The sequence below is a fragment of the Arachis ipaensis genome, chromosome B1, assembly GCF_059453495.1.
Source record: "Arachis ipaensis isolate K30076 ecotype BB chromosome B1, ASM5945349v1, whole genome shotgun sequence".
NCBI classification, from domain to species: Eukaryota; Viridiplantae; Streptophyta; class Magnoliopsida; order Fabales; family Fabaceae; genus Arachis; species Arachis ipaensis.
Genome location: NC_142436.1, coordinates 108,248,214 through 108,257,939, shown reverse-complemented (window position 1 = coordinate 108,257,939; position 9,726 = coordinate 108,248,214). Strand labels below are relative to the sequence as shown.

At 40.9% G+C, this 9,726-nt stretch overlaps 1 non-coding gene across 1 annotated transcript; it reads left to right on the top strand.

The window, feature by feature from the left end:
- Positions 1-1,580: 1,580 nt before the first annotated feature.
- LOC148577847 (small nucleolar RNA R71) lies at positions 1,581-1,688 on the top strand. The gene has a single exon (XR_015904684.1). It is a non-coding gene; the product is annotated as a small nucleolar RNA R71 (small nucleolar RNA).
- The last annotated feature ends 8,038 nt before the right edge of the window (positions 1,689-9,726 follow it).

Below are 9,726 nucleotides of genomic sequence, written 5' to 3'. Positions count from 1 at the left end.
TTAGAGTTTGACTGTGGGGGCTCTGGTTGACTCTGTTTTGAGAGAAGCTTACTGTGCCTCTTTTCCATGTTTACAGAAGGGTAACCTTGAGTTGTAAACACAAGGGAGTCCTCATTCAATTGAAGGACTAATTCACCTCTCTCAACATCAATCACAGCTCTTGCTGTGGCTAGGAAAGGTCTTCCAAGGATGATGGATTCATCCTCATCCTTCCCAGTATCAAGGATTATGAAATCAGCAGGGATGTAAAGGCCTTCAACCTTTACTAACACGTCCTCTACTTGTCCATAAGCCTGTTTTCTTGAATTGTCTGCTATCTCTAATGAGATTTTAGCAGCTTGCACCCCATAGATTCCCAGTCTCTCTATTACAGAGAGGGGCATGAGGTTTATCCCTGAACCAAGGTCACACAGAGCCTTTTCAAAGATCATGTTGCCTATGGTACAAGGTATTATGAACTTTCCAGGATCCTATTTATTCTGAGGCAATGTCAGTTGATTCAGATCACTTAGTTCATTGGTGAACAAGGGAGGTTCATCTTCCCAAGTCTCAATACCAAATAACTTGGCATTCAGCTTCATGATTGCACCAAGAAACTTGGTAGCTTGCTCTTCAGTAACATCCTCATTCTCTTCAGAAGTGGAATACTCATCAGAGCTCATGAATGGTATAAGGAGGTTCAATGGAATCTCTATGGTCTCTAGATGTGTCTCAGATTCCTTTGGTTCCTCAGAGGGAAACTCCTTATTGATCACTGGACGTCCCAGGAGGTCTTCCTCCTTGGGATTCACGTCCTCTCCTTCCCTTACAGGTTCGGCCATGGTAATTAATTCAATGGCCTTGCACTCTCCTTTTGGATTTTCTTCTGTATTGCTTGGGAGAGTACTAGGAGGGATTTCAGTGATCCTTTTACTCAGCTGGCCCACTTGTGCTTCCAAATTTCTAATGGAAGACCTTGTTTCATTAATGAAACTCACAGTGGCCTTAGATAGATCAGAGACTAAGTTTGCTAAATTAGAGGTATTTTGTTCAGAGTTCTCTGTCTGTTGCTGAGTGGATGATGGAAAAGGCTTGCTATTGCTAAACCTGTTTCTTCCACCATTATTAAAGCCTTGTTGAGGCTTTTGATCCTTCCATGAGAAATTTGGATGATTTCTCCATGATGGGTTATAGGTGTTTCCATAAGGTTCACCCATATAATTTACCTCTGCTATTGCAGGGTTTTCAGGATCATAAGCTTCTTCTTCAGAAGATGCCTCTTGAGTACTGTTGGATGCAGCTTGCATTCCATTCAGACTCTGAGAAATCATATTGACTTGCTGAGTCAATATTTTATTCTGAGCCAATATGGCGTTCAGAGTATCAATTTCAAGAACTCCCTTCTTCTGAGGCATCCCATTACTCACAGGATTTCTCTCAGAAGTGTACATGAACTGGTTATTAGCAACCATGTCAATGAGTTCTTGAGCTTCTGCAGGCGTTTTCTTTAGGTGAATGGATCCACCTGCAGAAGTATCCAATGACATTTTAGCCAATTCTGATAGACCATCATAGAATATATCCAGGATGGTCCATTCTGAAAGCATGTCAGAAGGACACTTTTTGGTCAGTTCTTTGTATCTCTCCCAAGCTTCATAGAGGGATTCACCTTCTTTCTGTCTGAAGGTCTGAACATCCACTCTAAGCTTACTCAGATTTTGAGGAGGAAAGAACTTGGCTAAGAAAGCCTTGACCAGCTTATCCCAAGAGTTCAGGCTATCCTTAGGTTGAGAGTCCAACCATATTCTAGCTCTGTCTCTTACAGCAAAAGGGAAAAGCATGAGCCTGTAGACTTCAGGATCTACTCCATTAGTCTTAACAGTATCACATATCTGCAAGAATTCAGTTAAGAACTGAAAAGGATCTTCAGATGGAAGTCCATGAAACTTGCAGTTCTGCTGCATCAGAGAAAATAATTGAGGTTTCAGCTCAAAATTGTTTGCTCCAGTGGCAGGAATGGAGATGCTTCTTTCATGTAAATTGGAATTAGGTGCAGTAAAGTCACCAAGCATTCTCCTTGCATTATTATTATTTTCGGCTGCCATCTCCTCTTCTTGTTCAAAAATTTCTGAAAGGTTGTCTCTGGACTGTTGTATTTTAGCTTCTCTTAGTTTCCTTTTCAGAGTCCTTTCAGGTTCTGGATCTGCTTCAACAAGAATATTCTTGTCTTTGCTCTTGCTCATATGAAAAAGAGGAACAGAATAATAATAATAATAATAATAATAATAATAGGGATCTTTTTTACCACAGTATAGAGGTCCCTGTGTGAATAGATGAATAAATAAATAGAAGGAGATGAGAGAGAAAGAGAATTTTCGAAAATAATTTTTGAAAAAGAGTTAGTGATTTTCGAAAATAGTTTTTGAAAAAGGTTAGTAATTTTTTTGAAAATTAAAATCAAAAATTAAAATAATTAGTTAATTAAAAAGAAATTTTGAAAAAGAGGGAAGATATTTTCGGAAATAAGAGAGAGAGAGTTAGTTAGGTAGTTTTGAAAAAGATAAGAAACAAACAAAAAGTTAGTTAGTTAGTTGAAACAAATTTGAAAATCAATTTTTGAAAAGATAAGAAGATAAGAAGTTAGAAAAGATATTTTGAAATCAAATTTTGAAAAAGATAAGATAAGAAGATATTTTTGAAAAGATATGATTGAAATTGGTTTTGAAAAAGATTTGATTTTTAAAATCACAATTAATGACTTGATTCACAAGAAATCACAAGATATGATTCTAGAACTCAAAGTTTGAATATTTCTTAACAAGTAAGTAACAAACTTGAAATTTTTGAATCAAAACATTAATTGATGATGATATTTTCGAAAATTATGAGATAAAAGTAAGAAAAAGATTTTTGAAAAATATTTTTATAATTTTCGAAAAAAGAAAAATGAAAAAGATTTGATTTTTGAAAAAGATTTTGAAAAAGATAAGATTTTTAAATTGAAAATTTGATTTGACTCATAGAAACAACTAGATTTTTAAATTTTTTGAAAAAGTCAAATCTAATTTTCGAAATTTTAAGAGAGAAAAAGGGAAAGATATTTTTTTGATTTTTGAATTTTTAATGATGAGAGAGAAAAACAACAAAATGATGCAATGCATGAAAATTTTTAGATCAAAACAATGAATGCATGCAAGAACACTATGAATGTCAAGATGAACACCAAGAACACTTTGAATATCATGATGAACATCAAGACTTATTTTTGAAAATTTTTATATGCAAAGAAAACATGCAAGACACCAAACTTAGAAATCTTTCATGTTTAGACTCTATGGATGCAAGAATGCATATGAAAAACAAGAAAAGATGCAAAACAAGAAAACATCAAGATCAAACAAGAAGACTTATCAAGAACAACTTGAAGATCATGAAGAACACCATGAATGCATGAATTTTTCGAAAAATGCAAGATGAATATGCAATTGACACCAAACTTTCAACTTGACTCAAGACTCAAACAAAAAACATGAAATAATTTTTTGATTTTTATGATTTAATGAATTTTGTTTTTGTATTTTCTTTTAATTTTTTCGAAAATATTTTGAAAAAAAAAATAAGGATTCCAAAATTTTTAATATGGATTCCAGGAATCTTATGCTCTTTAGTCTAAAGCTCCAATCAAAGGGTCAGGTATGGTTTAATAGCCAGCCAAGCTTTAGTATGTAACTCAGACATGACACGCCTGACATACCCTATCCAAAAGAATTAGACATGGCTTTACAGCCAGCCAGGCTTCAACATGCTTCATGAAACACTAGAATTCATTCTTAAAAATTCTGAAGAAAAATATATTTTTGAAAACATTTTTATTTTAATTTTTTTTTTTGAAAACAGATGAGAAATTTTTGAAAGGTTTTTGAAAAATTTTTGAAAATAAAACAAAAAGAAAGTTACCCAATCTGAGCAACAAGGTGAACCGTCAGTTGTCCAAACTCGAACAATCCCCGGCAACGGCGCCAAAAACTTGGTGCACGAAATTGTGATCATCAATGGCGCCATCAACATGGTACGCTCAATTGTAATCTCAACTTTTTATCACAACTTCGCACAACTAACCAGCAAGTGCACTGGGTCATCCAAGTAATAAACCTTACGCGAGTAAGGGTCGATCCCACGGAGATTGTTGGTATGAAGCAAGCTATGGTCATCTTGTAAATCTCAGTCAGGCGGATATAGAATGGTTATGGAGTTTTCAAAAATAAATAATAAAATAAGGATAGAAATACTTATGTAAATCATTGGTGAGAATTTCAGATAAAGGTATAGAGATGCTTTTGTTCCTCTGAATCTCTGCTTTCCCGCTGTCTTCATCCAATCAGTCTTACTCCTTTCCATGGCTTGCTTTATGTAAGGACATCACCGTTGTCAATGGCTACTTTTAATCCTCTTTGGAAAATGGTCCGATGCGCTGTCACTGCATGGCTAATCGTCTGGAGGCATTACCCTTGTCAATGGCTGCATCCTATCCTCTTGTAAAAATGGTCCAAATGCTCTGTCACAGCACGGCTAATCATCTGAGGTTCTCGATCATACTGGAATAGGATTCACCCTCCTTTTGCGTCTGTCACTACGCCCAGCACTCGCGAGTTTGAAGCTCGTCACAGTCATTCAATCCCTGAATCCTACTCGGAATACTGGTGCGCAGAAATTGTGATCACACTTTGATTATGTAAAATTCATCGCTCTTTCTTTCCCTGGTAATGGCGCCAAAAATATGATGCCAATATCATGGTTCACAACTTCGCACAACTAACCAGCAAGTGCACTGGGTCGTCCAAGTAATACCTTACGTGAGTAAGGGTCGAATCCCACGGAGATTGTTGGTATGAAGCAAGCTATGGTCACCTTGTAAATCTCAGTCAGGCGGATATAAAATAGTAATGGAGTTTTCTAAAATAATTAATAAAATAGTGATAGAAATACTTATGTAAATCATTGGTGAGAATTTCAGATAAGCGAATAGAGATGCTTTCGTTCCTCTGAACCTCTGCTTTCCTGCTATCTTCATCCAATCAGTCTTACTCCTTTCCATGGCTGGCTTTATGTGATACATCACCACTGTCAATGGCTACTTTCGGTCTTCTCTCGGGAAAATGATTCAAATGCCCTGTCACGGCACGGCGAATCATCTGGAGGCATCATCCTTGTCAATGGTTTCATCTTATCCTCTCAGTGAAAATGGTCAACGCACCCTGTCATGGCACGGCTATTCATCTGTCGGTTCTCGTTCCTGCTGGAATAGGATTTACTATCCTTTTGCGTCTGTCACTACGCCCGGCAATCGCGAGTTTGAAGCTCGTCACAGTCATTCAATCATTGAATCCTATTCGGAATACCACAGACAAGGTTTAGACCTTCCGGATTCTCTTGAATGCCGCCATCATTCTAGCTTACACCACGAAGATTCCGATTAAGAAATCTAAGAGATACTCATTCAATTCTAATGTAGAACGAAAGTGGTTGTCAGGCACGCGTTCATAGGGAATGATGATGATTGTCACGTTCATCACATTCAGGTTGAAGTGCGAATGAATATCTTAGAAGCGAAATAAGATGAATTGAATAGAAAACAGTAGTACTTTGCATTAATCCTTGAGGAACAGCAAAGCTCCACACCTTAATCTATGGAGTGTAGAAACTCTACCGTTGAAAATACATAAGTGATAATGGAGTTCATTGGTCTCGGCCCCAGAGGGGAACCGGAGTAACCAAGACTGCGAATACAATGATAAAAAGTTCTATTTATAATAAACTAGTCACTAGGGTTTACAGAAGTAAGTAATTGATGCATAAATCCACTTCCGGGGCCTACTTGGTGTGTGCTTCGGCTGAGCTTGAGTGTTGCACGTGTAGAGGCCATTTGTGGAGTTGAACGCCAGGTTTTGATCCATTTCTGGCGTTCAACTCTGGTTTTGGATCCTTTTCTGGCGCTGGACGCCAGAATTGGGTAGAGAACTGGCGTTCAACGCCCTTTTACGTCATCTAAACTCGTTTAAAGTATGGACTATTATACATTTCTGGAAAGCCCTGGATGTCTACTTTTCAACGCAATTGGAAGCGCGCCATTTTGAGTTCTGTAGCTCCAGAAATTCTACTTTGAGTGCAGGGAGGTCAGAATCCAACAGCATCAGCAGTCCTTCTTCAACCTCTGAATATGATTTTTGCTCAAGTCCCTCAATTTCAGCCAGAAAATACCTGAAATCACAGAAAAACACACAAACTCATAGTAAAGTCCAGAAATGTGAATTTAACATAAAAACTAATGAAAACATCCCTAAAAGTAACTAGATTCTACTAAAAATATGCTAAAAATAATGCCAAAAAGCGTATAAGTTATCCGCTCATCAGAGGGGATGTCGCCGCCAGATCGTATCATCAGCTTTAGGTGCTCATAGCGTCGCTTACTGCGGCACTCAGATCTCTCATATCGGCGCCGGTTGCGGCGCTCCATCTGGTCTAGCTGCTGAAATAGGCAGTGCACGAGGTGATAAACTGGCTCTGAGGCAGGTGGAGGTGTAGTGGTGGTAGCTGGGGTAGCAGTAGATGAAGAGGGACCAGCTGAAGGTGTGACTGTCTCATCAGAGGCAATGAGGAATGGAGGTCTGTAGCCCAAAGCCAGAAAGTTCCTGCTGTGAGGGATAATCTTCTTGCATTCTGCAGCAGGTGGCTTCTCATCAGCATCCTCCCAAGGCACGTCAGCTCAACGGCCGAGCTGGGTAATCAGATATGGAAAGGGGAGAGTGCCTCTGACGTGGACCCTGGCCATGTAGTACCGGATGAAACGTGGCAGGTACAGGTCCTTACCCTCCATCACACACCAGAGGAGGGTAATCATAGCGGCAGGTAGCTCCGTCTCGTGAGTGCTCGGCATAACAAAGTTGCTCAGGATCTGGTGCCAGACCCGAGCCTCATCATTTAAGTATATCCGCTTGATTCCCTTAGGCATGGTGGTGTTCTGATCCATGACCCATGGGACAGTCGGGTCAAGGACTATCCTTGCCTTGACCGCATCCCAGTCAAACCTCATGAAGCGCATGTCCTCCTCAGCCTTTTGGTAACCATCGAGCTGATCGGATTTAGGCTGAAGCTTCAGAATATCCTCAATGGCCTCTTCAGTGACTAGTATCTGCTTCCCTCTTAGGTTCACTGCATCTAGGGAAGTTTTGAAGTAATTGCAGTAAAACTCTCTTACCCAAGAAGCATTGACCTCTGTCAGGTTTCTCTCCAGGAAGAACCAGCCTCTTTGTTTGATCTGATCGGAGGTGTATTACTGGAGTTCTTCCGGAATTTTCAGAGTCCGCTCCAGGTACAGGTTCCTGGAGGTTGCAAACACCGGATACTTCAACTCGTAGTATCTGTTTGCAAACTTAGTGGGATCAGTGGCAGGGAGTAGCTGGTCAGCCTTCTCCTGCGGGGTAAAGTGTTTCTCCCACCAGGAGTCATCATGCATGATGTCCAGGATGGACATAGAGGATTCTCCTCTTTTCCGTTTGCCAGTTGTTGCTTTCCTTTTCCTTTTCTTTGAGTGTCAGACATCCTGAAAAATAGAAATCTATGAGATAATAAAAACAGGAAAACAAGTAGGCAAATAACAAAATAAGCACAAAGTGGCAAAGGAGCAGTAGAATAATTAAATGAGTTGAAGAATTGTGCATTTTGGATTGGTTTGGGAGTAAAAAGCTGAGATGAGAAATTTCAATCCAAAAAGTAATAGAATTCATGTTAATTAGGAAAAACCATAAACATGCCTTGAGTTAAAAAGTAAAAGTGAAGAGTGAGTCAAAGAGCAGAACGGGTTGTTAGAAAGGTAAAAATGGTTTTAAATTGAAAAAGAGGTTAGAAATAAAAAATCAGTGAGTTAGGAAAAAGAAAGTTAAGGTAAGCGGCATGATGATTGGTTTCTAAGTAACAAGAATTTCACAATTTGAAGCAACAGGCAACTCATATTTAAGCAAGGAAATCAAGGTGTTGATAATTCATATAGATATACCAATAACGAAAATTTGAAATCAAATCATCAATAATGTGATTTATAAACCAGGGAAACAAAAGGAATAATAATGCTGGCCCGTGCATTCATGAATTGGTTTGGTGAAAGCTGAAGAAACATGCATATCTAACTAGCCTAATGTTGAACGTAAACGGAAAAAATATGCAATTAACTACAAATTGAAAGAGCGGCGTTTGGCAGAACCTGGTAGGCGTATGAATGAAAGTGGGGCAGAGAGATGTTAGGGGAGTGGTGGTGGTGGTGACTGACGCGGTGGTGCAGGCGGTTGGCGCGGCGGTGGTGGCTGTCCGGTGGTAGGGGGTTCGGATAGGGGTAGTGGGAGGGGTAGGGATTAAGGGGGGAGGATGGGAGGGGGTGTGGGTGGTGGTGGAAGGCGCAGTTGTGATGGAGCGGTGGCGGTGGTTGTGCGGCGGAGGGAGCAGCGGGGGAGGAGAAGAGAAAGGGAAGAAAGAGAGGGAAGGGAGAAAAAAAGGGGGGGGGGGTGGCGTCGCGGTCGTGGCTGGGTGGCGAGGGTGGTGCGGCGGTTGAAGGTGGTTGGTTAGGGGTGGTGGTGGTTGGGGGTGGGTTGCAGAGAAGAGAGGGAAAAGAAGGGGTTGGGAGGGGGGGGGGAGGGCGCGACATGGTAGGGTTTCACGTCACTGGGGGGGGGGGGTTAATGAATTTGAATCACGCAATCGCGTGGGCACGCGGTCGCGTGGCTGTGGTGGAATGGGGGTTGACACGATCGCGTGGGTGGCGCGATCGCATGGAATGGGTAAAAGGATGAATGACGCGATCGCATGAGGCATGCGATCGCATCGCTGGAAATTGTGCTAAACGCACAATTCCAGCGTCGTTTCAGCGCAACTCTCTGTCTCCACTGGGGTGTCATGATATCCGCGCGACGCGAACGCGTCGCTCACGCTATTGCGTGGCATGGGTGTTGTGCAAGTGACGCGATCGCGTCAGGGACGCGACCGCGTGGGTCATTTTGTGTGAAACGCACAACAGCCGCACGATTCCTGCCCAGATTTCTGGGCATTGGATTTTTACGCCGATCTCCAGATCACGCGGCCGTGTGAATGACGCGGACGCGTGGGAGGTGGTTTTCGCAACTAACGCGATCGCATGAGCAATGCGGTCGCGTCGCACGCCCTTTATTTTATACGCAATTATGCACTTATGCAGTATGCAATGCTAATGAATAATATTCAAATTCAATTGAAAAAGAATAAAAATAAATAACACGAAATAAAACTGAAAAAGAAACGACCATACCATGGTGGGTTGTCTCCCACCTAGCACTTTTATTTAAAGTCCTTAAGTTGGACATTGGATGAGCTTCCTGTTATGGTGGCTTATGCTTAAATTCATCCAGAAATCTCCACCAATGCTTGGAATGCCAACAGCCTCTGGGGTCCCAAACTAGGCATGTAAAGCTTCTGAGCAGCTTCAAACAGATTCTCAGGCTCCTGGGGTGACGAATGTCAGAATAGATTCTAGGATCCCAAACTTTGCTTTTAAATCCGCCTTCGTCTTGATCTATATTTTTCCATCCGAGCGGTTTAGAAATTAGATTCTCACCAAGATAACCAAACATTTTCCGAGATCCATTCGATTGAACATGATGCCAATCCGTGCACTTCGAGTTGAAGCGTGGAACCTTATTGAACCTTGTGCACCAGCTCTGAGTG